This window comes from Carcharodon carcharias, chromosome 18 (assembly GCF_017639515.1).
Source record: "Carcharodon carcharias isolate sCarCar2 chromosome 18, sCarCar2.pri, whole genome shotgun sequence".
NCBI classification, from domain to species: Eukaryota; Metazoa; Chordata; class Chondrichthyes; order Lamniformes; family Lamnidae; genus Carcharodon; species Carcharodon carcharias.
In genome coordinates, this window is record NC_054484.1 from 31,129,602 (window position 1) to 31,147,957 (window position 18,356).

General features: G+C 44.1%; 1 long non-coding RNA gene across 1 annotated transcript; it reads right to left on the reverse strand.

The window, feature by feature from the left end:
• Window positions 1-740: 740 nt before the first annotated feature.
• LOC121290343 lies at window positions 741-4,818 on the reverse strand. Its single transcript, XR_005945774.1, has 3 exons — window positions 4,763-4,818; window positions 2,069-2,114; window positions 741-1,040 (listed from the first exon to the last, which is right to left on the reverse strand). It is a non-coding gene; the product is annotated as an uncharacterized LOC121290343 (long non-coding RNA).
• Window positions 4,819-18,356: the final 13,538 nt, after the last annotated feature.

Consider the following 18,356-nt stretch of genomic DNA (forward strand, 5'->3'; position numbering starts at 1 on the left):
AGAGCCTGGCGGGATGGCCTTTTAATTATATGCAGCTGTATTACAATTAGCTCCCCGCCGACCGATGGCAGGAAACGCTTCCTGCCGTCGACAGGCTGAGCGGACAATCGTGACCTGCCTTCATGCCGTCCTGAAGCAGGTCGTGCCATATTTTCCGCGCACACCACCTATAGTGGCCGCCGCCAGCGGGCTTGGAGATTTCTGTCCTATGTTAAAAGCGCTATGTCAATGTAAGTTATTATTTAGGGCTTAGTTTGCTCATATCAAATGCCTTCGCCCATTCTTAATGTTCATTTAAAATATTTTGTTTAATGACCCCATTAAAATAACAGGCAGGAGAATTTGATCGAAGCACATTAAGCATTTGTGCAATAATACAATACAGTGTAATGCCTAAACTATAAATATCTGGGAGTAGAATTTACTGATGTTGAAATAATTATACAAGCACTTAGCACCCATTTTCCTCTCAGCTATTTTAACAGAGATCTTACGTAACTTATTTTATTTAAAAAGAGTTAACATATTCATTATAGTAGAGAAAAGAATTTGGCATGAGTGCATTCAATGTTCACACATTACCAACAGCAACCTCTCATCTTTAATCTATTAAGAGTGAGTTATTTTATTGCTTTTTATTTCATTTTATCATTGCATCGAGAACCATTGAAATTACAGAGAGAAAAACTAATTCCAAATTATTTGATTGATATAAGTGTTCATCGGCAATGTTGGTGAAATTTAAAGACAATTGAATCATTGATGGTTTAAATAAATGCAATGTAACCAGCCTGAAGCAGTTTCAATATAATCTAATTGAGACATTCTTTCTTTCGGCTGTGTCAATTGGGTTAGGTGATTTTGGAATTCCTTAGCCCCCGTTTTCATTATGGTGAAGTCCAGTCATTCGCAACTTCCTCCTTCGTGAATTTGTTTACCTATGCAGAAGTCCTTGTACACATTATCACACATTGAGGGCTCAAATCTTTACCTATCCGTGATTTAAATATCAAAAGTTTGTACTTGAACATATACTGGTCCTGAAATAAAGAAAAAACAGCATTTAGAAGATAGAAAAACCAAATTTGCTGTAATCTATTTCCCCCAGTAGGAAGCATGCGCTGTGCATGGATCATCTGTAACTACACTTAGGTTGCTGTGGTTTACAGGATCCAGTATCAGCATCTTACAGTACAGGTACAGTGCAGCACTAAAAATGAGTTCTTGTTCTTTCTTTCTTGTTTATGTTTCCTTGTTTTGTTGAACATGCTACAACTGGTCCCCAGGCGTGGTTCCCCAAATTTGTTATGACGAGACACCCCAAATTGTTAAGTTCCCAAATGAGACCCCAATTTTGTTATGCTCCCGGGTGAGGAGAAATGGGATGGCTCCCCTTCTTTATTCAACCCCCTTGGCTGGTTGCTACAAGGTTTAATTTAAAAGGGATCCCTTCCTTCGTGGATAACTTTTCCCAGTCCAAATGTATTTATGTTTTAGAAGAAACCAATTTAACTAGGCTTTTTTGACCCAAAGAAAGAGTAACTTTATTAATTACTAAAAACCTGAGAAAAAATAACACACACGCACACACACCAGAAATGAGAAGTTGAGTCCAAAAATAAAAGTTAAGTAAGGTATATGACTCAGTTTTTGGCTTGTCTGTGTGGAGTAGATGCTGAAACGTCGCAGCTGTTAAGTTGGGTGATTCCGGTGGAGCTGACTTTAGCGGTTGAGCAGTTGGTTTGGAGACACTTGGGGTTCTGCAGGTTAGCTGAAGGAGCTGTCTTGTTTCCATTTTGATTGCGGCTTTGCCTACTTGCCTCCAGCCAGAAAGATGGTGAGAGATAGACTTTACCAGCAAGTTCAGGGATGTCTGGTTGATGTTCTTCTGTTGTGACCTGCAGAGCACAAGCTAGCACACCAGAACTAGAACACACATATCAGATTTGCAGTTGGCTTTTTAATCCCTTTCTTTTGAATTCCTGGAACAGAAAAACAAACATGTCTTTCGCCTAGAATCTGCTTTCTTTCACCTCAGACCTTTTCCACATTCTGAGATATAACTCACCAGGAGATAGTTTCTGCTGAGATGCGGTAATCAGTCTCCATTGTCTCTGCAATCACAGGAGATTAAAGTTCAGTCTTCTGCATTGCACCCTTTCCTTCCAAAGTTCTCTGTCTGAAGTAGGCCTTGACGCCTTTTTTAGGTATGGCATTCCATATTCTTTCAGGACTAGTTGGCCAAGTATAATCCACATAGGAGTTTTCCAGAAAGTGGTTACTTTACATTCTCAGCCATATTTACTTGTAAGTGTTTTCTTAAAAAAAATTCTCCCTTAAAAAGTTCAATATGTTTGTAATTAATTTGGGGCTCTGATCCGCCACCATGACAAACAATTTCTCCAGTGAAATTGTCTTGAATTTACTTAAAAACATAGTTTTGTTTGCCTCAGTGCCTTTCAAAAGTCAAACGTTGGGATGGCTGGAACCTATCTAATTTACTCCTATTATAAAGTATGTTCGCGATTTTACTGTTTATGAGAATTGATGACAACACAACCCCTGCGAACAGTGGGACTTTACTGTCCTTATTTTTTTGTGAGAAATTTACTTCAGTTCAAGTAAAGGGTGTCATACGGATGTTTAGCAAAGCTTTTTGTTTAGGAAGAGGAGTAAAAATGAATATTAGTTTCATCATGCTGGCAATAAGTAATGCAATGACACATTTAATTGTGATCAATTGTACTAGCAAACCAGAAGCCTGGTCTAACAATCTAGAAAACATGAGTTTCGATTTGGCAACATTTGAATTTGGTGTAAAATGTCTGGAACTAAAAAACTGGTGAAAGAGACAGTGAAGCTGTTGAATTGTAAAAACCAGCTCGAGTCACCAATTTCTTTCAGAGAAGGAAAACTGCTGACTTTTGTCAGTCAGGCCTGTATGCAGCTGTGGTTGACTCTTAACTTCCCTGCACAATGGCTGAGTAAGCTACTCAGTTATATCAGGAAACGTAGTGAGGAGGCAATAAATGTCAGCCTTGCCAGCAACAGCTTACTATACATTTGCAAATAAACTAAGGGAAGCCTGCAAAGGAATGAAAACTTGCATTTATGTGGCACCTTATCACATGTCTCAAAATATTTCACAATCATTTACTTTTGAAGTTGTCATTGTCATTAGTTTGTCAAAATAAGGATGACGTCTGCCAGGCTTCATAATTTGTACGCCCCCAGATGACATAGCAGGCCAATCCTGGAGTCACAGGTCTTTGGTCTGAGAGGATAAGAGTTGTCCTGATGCAAGAGGGTGCTTGAGCCAGGATTTTGTTTCAAGTACGGTACAATCTGGTTGTACCATACCCAACCAGATTCTGCTGGTTGGGTATGATATAACCCGTGCCCGACCAGCCTGTGCTTGCAAACATCAAAACAGAGTGTCCAACATTAGAGTGATTCCACGATTGAACAGCATTTGCTAAATAATCCTCAGTGTGCTGAGAATTACACTGACAACCAATTTAAGATTGTCAGTCAGCTCGGGTGTGGCACATTTGTGTGTACTGGAAGCTACGTTTATTAATACACAGGGCCCTGTTCTTTGCAGACAGAAAGAACATGTTTCTGCTAAACAAAATAATGACAGCCATTCACTGGCTCATTTCTCAGGGCAATGTCTTGACCAATCAGGGTCAAGCTACCTGGTTTAAATTTTAAACAATGCTTGGTAGTTAACTGTCAGTCACCATCACTATTGCATTCTCCATGGCAACACCTCTACCAATCAGCCCATTTGCCAACCAATCAACATTCTCTTCTCATACAGTATTAATTGTTGGTTTCCCTTATATTGGTATTCTTGTGAAATGTCCTGATGAGTGCAAGATGAAAAGCTTTGATATGTCTCTTTTTTCAGCAATACTTCAAAACACAGTTAGAGACCATGGCATCTGGCATCTAAGAACATTGAAGATGATGATATAATCTTGTTTATGCTCCTTCCCAACTGCTAGCAGTCTGTCATCCTGCTGTCATGCATAATGAGCAAACTGCTAATGGAGTGACCATGGATATTTTGCTTCCCACCCTACCATACTTCCCTTACCCCAACCTTCCCTTTCTGATTTTCTGCTTTCAGAGACCCAAGAGCTGTCACCGGCCAGTCAAAGTGAGGAAGCGAGAGAGCGCAACAACACAGCACTGATGAAGAGACCCTGTCACTCACAGTCACCAGCACAGATACTGGCACTGCATGTATTGTAGACGCAATTGTACCACTGGGCATGAGTAGTCTGACCAGGAAACAGGATGGTTTGTGTGCCAGCTCATCAGAGGGTGAGGTCGCAGATGGGTTCTCCTGCAGAGGACTGTGGTGAGGATCTTTTTGGGGCAGCATACAGGAGAATGCTGATGAGCATGCACATCGAGATGCTGGGTGCATTGTCTGGCACACCAAGCAGCTTTCTGTCACTGTCAAGGAGCAGGGAAGAGTTTGGCTCCAATTTGGCTGAGGTCATGCAGAGAGCTTGCCCTCTCTGAAATGTCGGCTCCATCTGCCTGCCGTGCTGCAGATCCAGAGGCATTGCAATGGCAGCCCCCATATCTGTTGCAGCCTTTATGTGGACAGATCACCTGTTCCTCTGCCCTCCCTGTGAGGATGCAGCAACGCTCCCTGCCTAATTCAGGAAACCAACACAAAAGTCTTGCAGGAGCACTGCAACATATTTCCAGACAGTTTACAATGGAGTGAGTTGTCAAAACTCACCTTTCTTGCAATTCGGGTGCCTGGCCCTGTAAGGAATGCTAGTGCACAGGCCATCTTGCAGCCTCAAGCTCATTCTTTGGAGAGATATATGCAAAATCATTGCCAAGAAATCATTGATCAACTGGTTAGGCTGCGTGACATCAGGATAATGCTACATCTCATGCTTCCGGTGTGCTGGGGATGTCTGCGCAAGTGCTGTTTTGAACAGGCAAATGGTCCTGCAAGCAGCTGGCCCAGAAAGCAGTCCTGTGCCTCCATAGTGCCTCCTCCTCCACTGCTACACAACTGAATTTCACACTCTTTATTTGCTGCATTCACACATGATATCTACATGCATACATATATATGTACGAATTAGAAGCAGGAGTAGGCCATTCGGTCTCTCAAGCCTGCTCTGCCTTTCAATAAGATCATGGTTGCTCTGATTGTGGCCTCAACTTCACTTTCCTGCTGACCCCTATATCATTTGACTCTCTTGTTAGTCAAGAATCTACCTCTGCCTTAGAAATATTCAATGATCCTGCCTCTACTCTCTGGGCAAAAAAGTTCCACAGACTCACAACCCTCTGAGAGAAGAAATTCTCCTCATCTCCATTTTTAATGGGAGGTCCCTTATTTTTAAACTGTGTCCCCTAGTTCTGGTCTCTCCCACAAGTGGAGACATCCTCTCAGCATTCACTTTATCATGTGCCCTCAGGATCTTACATGCTTCATAAGATCACCTCTCATTCTTCTAAATTCCAATGGATTCAGGCCTGATTTGGGCCAACCTGTCCAATCTTTCTTCATAAGATAACAGCCCCCCTCACCCCCCATCCCAGGAATCAGTTTAGTCAACCTTCTCTGAACTGTTTCTAATGTAATTATGTCCTTTCTTAAATGAGGAGACCAAAACTGTACAGTCTCACCAATGCCCTGTAAAACTGTAGCAAAACATCCTTATTTTTATAGTCAATTCCCCTTTCAATAAAAAACAACATTCCTAATCACTTGCTGTACCTGTATACTAACTTTTAGTGATTCAGGTACCAATACACCCAGATCCTTCTGTACCTCAGAGTTCTGATTTGGATAATATGCTGTTTTTCTATTCTTCCTGCCAAAGTAGACAAGTTCCCATTTTCCTACATCATACTCCATTTAACTGAGGTTTTGCTAGATCTTGTTTCATGGTCTCTGTTAGAATACTAACATTTGCTCTCTGGTTATGTAAAGGTATATATATATATTTTGTTTTTCATGCAATCTTTGGGTCCCTGTGTGCTAAATTAGTAGTCTGTAGAGGTTGTAACATGTAAGGTACGGGATGTTTCAATGCTCGTTACATTGGTTCCTGCCTAGTAACTAGGGTGGGACCCTCTGGGTGTGTTTTGATAGGTCTTCAGAGCAGTTCAAGTGTCCGTAAACAGTAGTTGGCTGTCAGTCGGTTTTGGGAGAGTCAGGAGCTGAGGAAAGAAATTCCATGGAGCCAAAGTGCTACTGTTGTCTCTGAGGAGCTGAGAAGAGGACTCAGGAGAAACTCTGGCAATTGAAGAGGGCTCAGGATATGCCCTGGTAATTGAAGAGGGCTCAGGGGAAGCCCTGGTAATTGAAGAGGGCTCAGGGTATGCCCTGGTAATTGAAGAGGGCTCAGGGTATGCCCTGCTAATTGAAGAGGGCTCGGGGACGCTCTGGAAGTCATATACAGCTGGATACATCTGGGCGGCAAGAGCTCAGAGAAACTCAGGGGCAGTGCCAACTCTGGGAAGCTAGTTGTCTAGCAAAGAGCTGAAATTACGCTGGTAAGTAGAAGCTGAAATGCAGACTCGGGAATCCAGGGAGAAGGAATTTTGGAAGGCAAGATTGAAACCTGGTGAGGTGGGCCATTGTTAAAGCTTTCCGAGTGGGAGTCACTTTTGGAGAGAATTCCAAGGAGAGTTCTTTGAAGATAAAGCTGGGAATCCCTTGTGAGACAGAGTTTCAATGAGATTTTTGACTTGGAGTTTACTGACGCTTGGGTGGGTTCTTGAGAAATCCATAGGGTCTGTCTTGGTTGCATCTGTCATTTACTCTATGGTATGGTGTGTTCCACCACAGTTCATCTGTTGATTCATGTGTACCTCATACTTACCCCACTGTTAGAGTATAAGATATATATTGTAAATTGTTCTAAGATTCTGAATATGTATAGTAAAGTTTGTTTTTGTTTGTTCAAAACCCGTCGAATCTTGTGGCTTCATTCCAAAAGCAGGTTCTTTAATCTCAACCTTTATCTACTATAAACAAAATGTTATTGATCCCTAACTGGATCTCTCCCCCCTCCCCCACCCCATGCCCAGGGGTCTGGCCAAGGATCATAACATAAATTGCGGGCTCTTGCAGGATCTTGGGTCCACAGATAAATTTGAGTACTGATACTTGCTGAGGTTAAGGTTAGTAAGATTTCCACTGTGAATTTTATTATTCTGATGGAAAAGCAGAATAGCTTTGGCAATTGCTATGATTTGCCTGGAAAGGGAAGATTTATCCCTGTTTTGTAACAATTAACCAAGGCTAGGTTAATTGCATTAGCAGAAAAGTTAGGGTTTGAATTAAAAGCAAAAGCTAAGAAAGCAGAAATAATTGAGATAATAGAACAGCATCTGGGTTTGGAAGAAGCAGAAGTGAATCCAGATAACAACTCAGTTAAATTAGCTAGAATTGATTTGCAGATGAAGTAGCTTGAACTTGAAAAGGAAAAAGAAATGAAGCAACTTGAGATGGAAAAAAATTGGAAATGAAAATGCTTGAGTTGGCAAAAGGTGAGGAAGAGAAAGAAAGAAAGATCAAAAGTATTGAAAACGCGAAAGATTGAGCCTGAGTTTCAAAGAGGGAAATAAATCAGACAGAATGAACTGGCTAGAGAAAAGCTTTGGGTAATGAAAGAGACTCTAGTAGTTCGGAAGAGGAATCAAGTCCCATTCTAAGCTTTGATATAACAAAGAATCTGCCTATTGGCTAATTTCACTAAAGATGGGGTGAGAAATATTTTGTCTCATTTGAAATGGCAACTAACCAACTGAAATGGCCAAAGGACACAATGGACTCTCATTTTGCAAAGTGTGTTGGTTGAGAAGGCTATGGATGTGTATTCTAGTCTTTCAGAAAAACAATCTTCAGGTTAAGAGATAGTTAAAGCTGCAGTACTTAATGCTTTTGAGCTTTCCCTGAAGCACATCAGTGGTAATTTTGGACTTAAAAAAGAGGCCAAATGAAACATTTGTAGAATTTGCTAGGGGAAAAGAGATGCTGTGGGACCATTGGTTTCAATCACTGAAATTAGAACAAACTTTTGAGAATGTGAGGGAGCTAGTGATCCTGGATGAATTTCATATTAGCATCCCAATAGCTATTAGGTCACACCTGGAAGACTGTAAAGTTTCTAAGTGATGAGAAGCAGCAGTTCTGGCAAATGGCTATGGTATATCACATTGGCCGCTAGGGAGCTGTACTTGTCCATCTGGAAACCAACAGCCAAACTGGAGGAACAGAAAAGAGTCTAGCTTTAAGGAGAATGCAGAAGAGGCTACAATCAATAAAAATGATAATGTAAAGAATAAAAGGGGTAAAAATAAATCAGTATGCTTTTATTGCCATAAGGCAGGGCATTTAAAAGCCCATTGTTAGAAGCTGAAAGGTAAACTGGTGGCAGTAGTAGGAACGCTTAAAGAATCCTTAGAAAAGGCTGTACCAGTAAAAAAAATGGGTGGAAAAACCATTGCAGTGTACAGGTGAAACATGTTTCCTTGGAACACATTAGAAAGGGAGATATGGCTCAGGATAGTCAAGAGACTTCCCCCTTGACAGCTGCTAAAGTGAGTCAGGCCACTGGAGTTTCTAAATGTTTTATTTCAAAGGGAGAAGTGTTTCCTTACTCCTCCGACAAAACAAGTAAACAAATTAATATTTTGAGAGATACAGGGGCAGATCAGTCATTGAAGGTGGCTGATGATACAATTTGTGTTTCAGATAGTTTGATGAAGGAAAAGGTATCAACAGGAAGTATTCATGGAACTTAAAACCTGTTCCCTTGTGTAAGGTCAATTTACAAAATGATTTAGTGATTGGAATTGTTATCGTGGGAATTGTTCCTATGTTACCTATGGAAGGAGTAGATTTTTTATTCGGTAATGATTTGGTTAGCAGAGACAATAACTTGGCAATGACTGGATTACAGCAGCCACTTGATCATGCTGATCTTATCAAACTCCTAAAAGTTACTGTGGCCAAACATGAGAAGCTTATTGCTGATAATGAACAACTAAAGTTAAAACTGATTAACATAGAGAACCAACTTTCAGACACAAAAGATGAGTTTACTAATGAAAAACAGAACTGGAGAGGACACTTGAGTGTTAGTCACAGGAAAAGAAATTGCTGATGAATCAGAACAGTTGCTTTAATGCAGAATTAAAAACCAAGACTGATAAACTGTTAGATCTTTGTTAGAAAAAGAGCAATGAGCTTAGAGATAAGAATTACGTCTACAGCTAATGATAAGGATAACAACTGAGCCGTGGACTTAAGCGAAACATCCTTAGCCAAGTTAAAGACTGAGGATAAGAGGAAGAGGAAACACAAGTGTTGAGTTAAGATATTTCTGTGATGTTTAAATCCTGCTAATCCTGCTTGTTACATGCATTGACTTTTGTACTGGTTAACCCTTTGCAACTTTATAATATATGTGTGGTCATGAAACAAATGAAAATTTTATCTGCATACTTTATCATAAACTATTTGTTAAAAGTTATGATGTTAAGTATTTCTTGTAGGGAAACTGTAAAGCCATAGTAAAGAAACACTCACTGTAATGAAGCTTTCTTTCTTCCAAGGGAAAGGTGTCATGAAGTCCATTGATTTTTGGATCTCTGTATGCTAACTTAGTAGTCTGTGGAGATTGTAACTTTTAAGGTACAGCATGTTCCAATGCTTGTTATATTGGTTCCTGTCTAGTAACAAAGGGTGGGACCCTTGAGGAGTGTTCTTATAGGTCCTCAGATCATCCAAGAGTCAGTGAACAGCAGTTAGTAGTCTGTGAGTTTATGGAGAGTCAGGTGCAGGACAAAGAAGCTCCCTGCAGCCAAAGTGTTGCTGTGAGCTCTGAGGAGCCGAGAACAGGGCTCAGCCCTGGGAGTCATTTATAGCTGTATACAGCCAGGAGGCAGGAGTTTGGAGAAACTCAGGGGCTGTGCCAGCTCAATGAAGCTATCTAGCAAGGAGCTGAAATTGCACCAGTAAGTAGATGCTGAAATGCAGATTTGGGAATGCAGGGAATCTCAGAGGCGAGATTGAAACCCTGTGAGATAAGCCACTGTGAAAGCCATCCAAGTGGGAGCAACTTTTGGAGACAATTCCAAGGAGAGTTCTATGGAGGTGAAGCTGGGCATTCCTTGTGAGACAATGTTTCAATTATATTGTTTGACTTAGTGTTTACTCATGTCTAGATGGGTTCTTGAAAATCCATGGACTCTATCCTGGTTGCATCTGCCATTTACTCTATAGTAAGGTGCGTTCCATCAAACATTTGTTAATTCACATGTACCTCATACTTATCCCAACTATTAGAGTATAAGACACATATTGTAAATTGTTTTATCTTTCTGAACTTGCATAGTAAAGTTTGTTTTTGTTTGTTCAAAATCCAGGGAATCTTGTGGCTTCATTCCAAAAGCAGGTGTCTTGAATCTCAACCTTTATCTACTTTAAACAAAATGTTATTGGTCTTAATCAGATATCTTCCCATGTCTAGGGGTCTGATTGAGGATCGTAACAATATTGTAATAAAGCTCACATTGATTTCCACATTGAAATCCTGTGTCGGTGCTACGCAGATCTTTCAACATGCCAACACTCAGCATCACATGTACACAGGTGGTAAACCTATTTGAGCAATAGCTTTCAGGAGACTCTCTGCAACATGTCACAACCCTTACTTAAAACATCTGTTTTCCCATTTGAACATTTAGTTAATTCCACAAATCAGTGCTCCCTGTGTCCACTGCCCACTAGGTGGCTCTGTAAAATGTTCTTTCCGCCTTCCTTTAATTTGGAAGTGGCACAATATTTAACTCAGCTTGATATTCAAACTAACACTAAACTGAAAAAGGGAATTTGCCGAAGAAATGGTGCCAGCTGTTCATTACACTGTCACTTCCCCATAGACTTTCAATGGGCTTTTGCATTGGAACCTGTGATTGGAAATCCATTTCAGGATAGTCTTCAACAAGGTTTCTGAAGCCTGTGTGAACAGAGCAAGCAACATTGTATCCCATTAATCAGATTGAAAAATCCTTACTGATACAGGCAGGCCGCAAAATTTGTTTCCTTAGCACACGTTTTCAATGGCAAAGGTGCTGTTTTCTCTCCAAATTGGTGCCCAACATGTGCATGTATGCTTCTAGTGCCAGCCGTGCCCGACATTATTTTTATGAGGGTGTTAGCAAGTGGAATGGAGCAGTGTTTTTTTATTTCTTCAGGAGGTGTGAGCATCATAGGCAAGGCCAGTACTTATTGCCTAAGCCTAATTGCCCTTGAGAAGGTGGGGGTGAACTGCCTTCATGAACCGTTGCAGTCCATGTGGTGTAGGTACACCACATGGAGGTATACTATACGTTAGGGGGGGAGTTTCAGGTTTTTGACCCAGCGATGGTGAAGGAAAGACAATGTAGTTCCAAATCAGGATGATTTGTGACTTGGAGGGGAACTTGCATGTAGTTACGTTTCAATGTCACTTCTACCCTTGTCCTTTAAGTCATAGTTTGGAAGGTGCAGCTGAAGGAGACTTAGTGAGTTATGGCATTGCAATACCTTTTGACAAGGGAGATGAACTTCTCAGCCACCAATGGAAAGAATCGCAGGACAAAATTTCATGTTTTAAGACTTCTATTGTAATAAACAAACTAAAATCAACATAGACTAAACATTACTTAACAGGCAACTAATATACCAAACCAAAGGAAAGGTACTTTCCCATTAACAACCACAACCAAAATTTTGTCAAATGGTCTTTTTTCTTTATGCCACGCTTCCAGCAAATACATACCCTTCAAGATGAAGTTCCAATTCCTCCTGGCTTAACAGCAGGCTCCTTTCTTCTTGTCACACCAGGGCCAGTCTTCCAGTGTCCTTTGAAAGTTGTTCCACTCAGTCTTCTGAGTATCCCAAACTGACTTCTGGAACCAAGAATACAAGTCCTATCCCTTTGAATGGTATTATGGCACAGAGGATGGTAAATGCTGAGCTGCTCAAATCTCAGAGAGAAGCTTGAAACAGCTGCCACAACTGTTTTTTCAATTTATATTTTTATTTCAAGATGCATGCCTTTAATTCAGTAGTAATAAGTCCATCTAGTCTTAGAGGTTTTTTTTTACAAAACTAAATTAAATATTTATTAATAAAAGAAATGATTTTAAGCACAGATTACTACTATGATAACTCTTAGCTCACCTAATTAATCTAGCTCCCAGTTACAGTTCCGTTAAGGCAACAGTAAAACAATATAGATTTCAATAGACCCAGGAAAAGCACACAGTACCCTGGACAGTGATATTTAAAATGAATTCTCTCAGCTTCGCTTCTTGTAGACAACAGATTAGTACCTAGAGCCTGGAGGCTTTTCACACTTGTTGAATCTTAGAAAGCCTTCTTCTTACGCATAACCTCATCTCCTTTATGCATGTTTCTCTCTTTTTAATGTAAATCCCATAGGGCAGAATTTTCTGCCTGTCGTGGGGTCGGACGGGCGCGGACCCAATCGCCACCCGCGATCGGATCTGTGCCGCCATTTTACATGGGCAGGCCAATTAAAGCCCACCCAGCATGAATAGTGGCTCCTGAGGACAGCGGGAGTGGGCGGGCAGCGGTGGGTCTGCAATGAGCGCCGGGTCCAATGGCGACCCGGCGGCCTGTTTTAAAAAGCTGCTGCAGCCTTTCAAAGGCTGTGAATTATTGCCAGTGGAGGGGCTCCCCAGAGCGCTGCTGGTGAGCAGACCAGGCAGGAGAGTAGGGCAGGGGGACACTGTGTCCCTTGTTTTTCTGACAGCTGCCTTGCTTCCCTCCTTGAGGAGATGGCAGCACGGTGGGAGGTCCTTGTAACCCAGGATGGGAGGAGGAGGACCCCCCCCCCCCACATGACCAAACATGCCTGGGAGGAGGTTGCGGAGGTCGTGATCTCCCACGAAGTGGTGCGACGCACCTGGATCCAGTGTGGCAAGCGCTTCAATGACCTGTTGCGCTCGGGAAGGGTGAATACCATGTTGGCATTTGTCACTTAACCCAGCAGGTAAGCTTTCCCGCCTGACATTCCCCCCCCCTCACCATGCCCCCACCCCCGCACCCCAAGTCTGAGTGTAGTGACTGCATTGAATCATTGACGGCATGTGTCCTTCGCTGGATGCACCAGCAGATATTACCCCTGCCAAGGTCACCCTAAGAGGGTGGTGAGGGCTGCACCCGCAAAATTATTGTTTTGGGGGCAACCTGGAGGAGCTGCACCTAGGCACAGTGCTGGAACTCCAGGACATGTCAAAGTCATGCTGGGAGGGAAGCTTCAAGGTGGAGTGGCACCAATTGATCTGCTGTCCTCTGTACTCCACGTGCTTGCGCCTCCTTGCTATGGAAGGTTAGGCCATGCTGTGCCTAATGTGATTTAGGCAGCATTTGGCCAAGGGGGAGTGGGGGGGAACAGGCCTAGCATCTTTGTGTGAGTGTTTGGCAGCAGTGGGGTGAGGAGACACTGGAGCCCTGCAATGTCCCACTCTGGTTGGGGTGGGCTGCCTGCGAAGAGAATCCAGGCACAAGTAGCACTGGTCAATGCTCTTCTCTTCTTCTCAGGAGAAGAATGCTCATAATGCAGCCGAGCGGGTGAGGACTGGCAGTGGCCAGGCGCAGTTGGCGATTCTCAGCCGCTTCAAGCAGGAGGCCCTAGATTTGGAGAGGCGCCACGCGCCCAGGTCCACTGGTGTAGGTGGGGCTGGGGTGCCATGGGCAGGTATGTTTGCCCAGCACTGAGGTCACCATTGTTCTCCCAACAGCAATGGCAGTGCTGAATGTTCATTGATTGAAGTTTGCAACATGGCTTGGCCATTGCTTATGGAAGAATGAGCTGATAATGATCCAGGGGATAGGGATGCACATTGACATTGTCTCTACGTTAACTGATCCAATGTCCTTGTTCTTCCTTTCAGCATCAGTGGAGCAGGGCGGGGGGGAGGAGCAGCAGAGGCCCCCTCTCACACCTGAGGGCCCTGAAGTCTCGGACTCACAGTGTCACACCATCTCTGCCAGGCAGGCACCAGCGCAGATACTAGCACCTCAGTGGGAATTAGAGCATTGGCTGTCCTGGGGCACAGCAGTGAGGGCACTTCACAGTCACTGGAGGAGCTGGCAGAGACAGAGAGTGCCCATGGCGCCAGCAGTCGGAGGACTGTAGGGGACCAGGCACATGCTCAGTAAGTGGCTGATGATGTGCCTCTGGAGTCGTCCACGATGCAGCAAATGCAGGAAATGCGGCTAGGTGTGTGGGACCATCTGGTGGAGATACATGAGGCCAAGATTGGCTTGGTGTCCATGGTGGACGAGTCTTGGCGGACTATCGCCAAAGCAATGAGCCTCATGTCCGAGCGCCAAGCATTCTCCATGGAGAGAGTGGCAATTCTCATGGAGAGGCTCCTCCAGGACGCCAGTCAAGGCTTTCTGGGGATGCGCTCCGAGCAGCAAACCCTCACATCAGCATTGACCTCAGCTGGTCAGTGCCAGTGTGGGAGATGGTCTGAGCACCAAGTTTCCCAGCTCGGTGCCCATCCATCCACAGTGATCAGGGAGGTCCAAACCGACCTCATGTTGGCACAGCAGCTGCCTGTCGTCTCTGTGGGCTCCTCGCAGGGCTCTCCGGATGAGGGCAGCAGCTCCTCCACCCCTCTGCCAGTGACCATTGCATCTGATGAGGCTGTGATGACTGGGGGAATGCCAGCTATGGAACTGGCCGCTCCCTCCCAGGCGGGACCAACACAGGCTCCAAGGGCCAGAGGACAGCCGCCAAGATCATCGAGGCCAACAGGACAGCAGAGTCAGCAGGCTGGCTCAGATGCCATTCCCAGTGAGGGGTCAGCACCAAGGTGTAGTACTCGAAAACATAAACATAAGGCACCGTAGACACCATGGGTTTATCACTAGCCTTTTGTGTTGGCCTGCAATGAGGTCTTTATGAGTTGGTGTGATATTTAACACCTTTGTCATTTTGTTTCCTTAAGTTCCTTTTGTTGTAATATTAAATTCAGACATGTGACCATGGCTGAGGGTGCCTCTTTTCTTCTGCAGGTGGATGTTTACCAATAACGTTATGAGTGATTTGTGTGACGTTCAGCTTTATTAACAAGGCCCTTAGTTACTGTTCCTATCCAGGCAGATTTTGCATTTAGGTATTGAGTATGGAGCCTGCAGCCCAGGCTTGTCCTGTAAGTTCATATGTGGTGTGCTAGCTGAAGGTTCATTCAATTAAAGCCTCCCGGGTATCCCTGCCTCCCTGGAGTATGCCCAGTGTCTAGCCCCTAAGCATTTCCCAGTGTGTGCTCATCCCCCTCACTGCTGGACTCGTCATGTGCAGCCGCAGCTACTGCGTCTACATCTTCTTCCTCCACTGCGTCCCCACTTTCCAGCGCAAGATTGTGGAGAGCGCAGCATGCAACCATTATCAGTGACACATGATCTGGGGGGTACTGAAGTGGGCCCCAAGTGGTCCAGGCATCGGAAGTGCATTTTGAGAAGACCAGTGGCTTTCTCCACCACAGCCCTTGTGAAGCCGTGGCTCCTATTGTACCAATGCTCAGCTTCTGTTCTTGAACGGCCGAGAGGCGTCACGAGCCACTGAGGGGAGAGCCCTTGTCACCCAGCAGCCATCCATCCAGTCAGGCTGGAGCACTGAAGAGCCCCAGCACCTGGGAGTGTCTGAGAATGTAGGCGTCGTGGGAGCTGCCTAGGTACCTTGCACAGACTTGTAGAATCAGCATCCTGTGATCACACACTATCTGCTCGTTCATGGAGTGGAAGCCCTTCCTGTTGATGAAGGCACCGGGCTCACCTGCTGGCGCCTTGATGGCCACATGTGTACAGTCTATTGCACCCTGGACATGGAGGAAGCCAGCAATCACTGCAAAGCCTCTGGCTCACTGTGTCTGGCTGGCATCGTCCCAGCGGTAGTGGAAGAAGGTCAATTCATGCCTGAACAGAACGTTTGTAACCTGCTTGACACAAGTGTGGACAGTTGATTGGGAGACACCGCAAAGATCACCCACTTACCCCTGGAAGGAGCCAGAGGCCTAGATGTTGGGGGCAGCTGTGACCTTTAGAGCCACCGGCATGGGGTGTCCACCCACATAGTTCGCGAAGATCTCAGGCCCAATCATCTGACAGATATAGTTGACCGTCTCCCTTGAGAGATGGAGCTTCTTTCGGCACTGCACCTCAGACATATTGAGGCAGCTGCTTCGCAGCCTGTATACCCTGGCAGCAGGATAGTGGCATCTTCTGCAACCCCTTCCGCCTTGGACTCCTCTTGGCCCTGCGCCCCTTGCGCCTGCGCCTGTCCTCCCAAAGGTGGCTCCCCTGGAGGCTGAATGTGCACTCCTGGCCTCCTCCCCCTTTTAGCCCTCCCTTCCTCCTCAGAGGAGTTGCCTCCATTGGACAGTTCAGCTCCCATTCCCAGGCTAAGAGAAGGCTTCCTGAAACCTGTAGGCCCAAAGAAGATTCTTAACTGCAGAGTGCTGACCTGAAGGCTGTGAGTCCAGACCAAGCAGCTGGTATGTGTTTTGAAGTATTGCAGATCACACAGATAAGTATCAGTAACTTTGAAACATCAATATTTGACAGAGCACACTCACGACCCCACTGAGCCCTCTTATCCAGCCTGTGGATGAGGTTCATACAAATGTGTCCTACTCACCTGCCTGTTGTGACCGTGCGCCGACCCGAAGATTGCATGGGTGCTGAAAAATCACCGTCAATTTGCGCCTCAAGGGCCATAAGTGGCCCGTTAATTAATGGCGGGCATGCATTGGATATCATCGTGCGCCCACCCAATGAAATATTGTGATGGCGCGCGGTGACGTTGGGATGCTCGCCCGATGTCACCACGTGCCAATTTACGTGCCGGCGTGTGGGTCCCACCCCCGCACGCCAACGGGAAAATTCCGTCCGTAGTACCATTATGTCTTTGCAACTTTATTTTTTTCATAATATAAATCTTTTATAGTACTCATATTATCAATAATCTTTGGAAAAAATAAACATGCTGTTTGGCTTAGCCTCTGTTGGCCAGGTGTAACTTTGAAATTCACTACTCTGGTTTATCTAAAAATGCAAATATTCTTCTCAACTCACTCTCCAAATCTTCAGCCATGTTTACGTATTTAGCATTTCAAACCTAGTTTCCCTTCTGATACATCAAAGCCCCCGGGTCATAATTCAGTTAAAACCCAAACACACACCTACACACAGAGAAACTAATCCAAACTCCACTATTAACATATCTTTATAATAAATTACAATAATATTATGAAAATTATCATATTTTCATGACAACAGAGAACCAGCTCTCACCAACATCCTTGTTGTTTAAAAAAACAATCTTTTCTTTTGCTTTTCATAGCAGCAGCTGTGTCGGTTTCCTTCTCTGTGTTTCCTGTGTCCAGAAAACCAGCTGTCCCTCTTTTTTCCCAATGTATGGTTTTCAATAGACCACAGCTTGGGCCTCTTTACCCATGAAAACCAGATCACATGGGCCTGTCTCTTGGCAGAGTTTGATATGATCTCACCATCTGCCCTATCCAGGGCATTTCATTTGACCTGAAGTTAAAGAGACATTTTAAAACATAACTGTCTTATAAAGTCATGCATTTGTAACATGTTACATATTGTTGTCATTGTGCATCAGGTTGCAGGAAGTGAATGTTTAAGATAGTGGTTGAGGCACTAATCAAGCAGGCTGCTTTGTCCAGGATGGTGTTAAGCTTCTTTAGTGTTATTGGAGCAGCAAGTGGAGAGTATTCCATCACACTCCAGACTTGTGCCTTGTAGACGGGGCTTTGGGGGGTCAACAGGTGAGTTATGCACTGCTGCCCTGATCTTGCAGCCAGGGTATTTATATGGCTGGTCTAATTAAGTTTCTGGTCAATGAGAATGCCTAGGATGTAGCTTCTGTCAGAAGTATTCAAAGTAGTGCAACCCTGATTTGATGCCAGTGTTGTCATCTTGGAGCTCAATGGTCTAGTTGAGACCCTCTCTTAAACTTGCTCCGGTGAATGTACATTCAGCTGCAGGAAGGGCACCCCCCCCACCCCACCCCAGCACACCACCACACCACCAGTAGCACCAGCCCTATTTAAAGAGATTATCAACTACTTTCAGGTTGGTTAGTGATTGATTTCCGCTGGTTCTTACTGCAGTTTTAGAAATGTTTTGTGGTTTCTACAGTTGTTTAAAGTTGCTGCAGTGGACTGGAAGTGGTGTGACATGTGCTGAAAATCTTTGTCCTGTCTTAAAGCATTTCACACAAACCACTTCTGCCTAGATACGGGTGCAG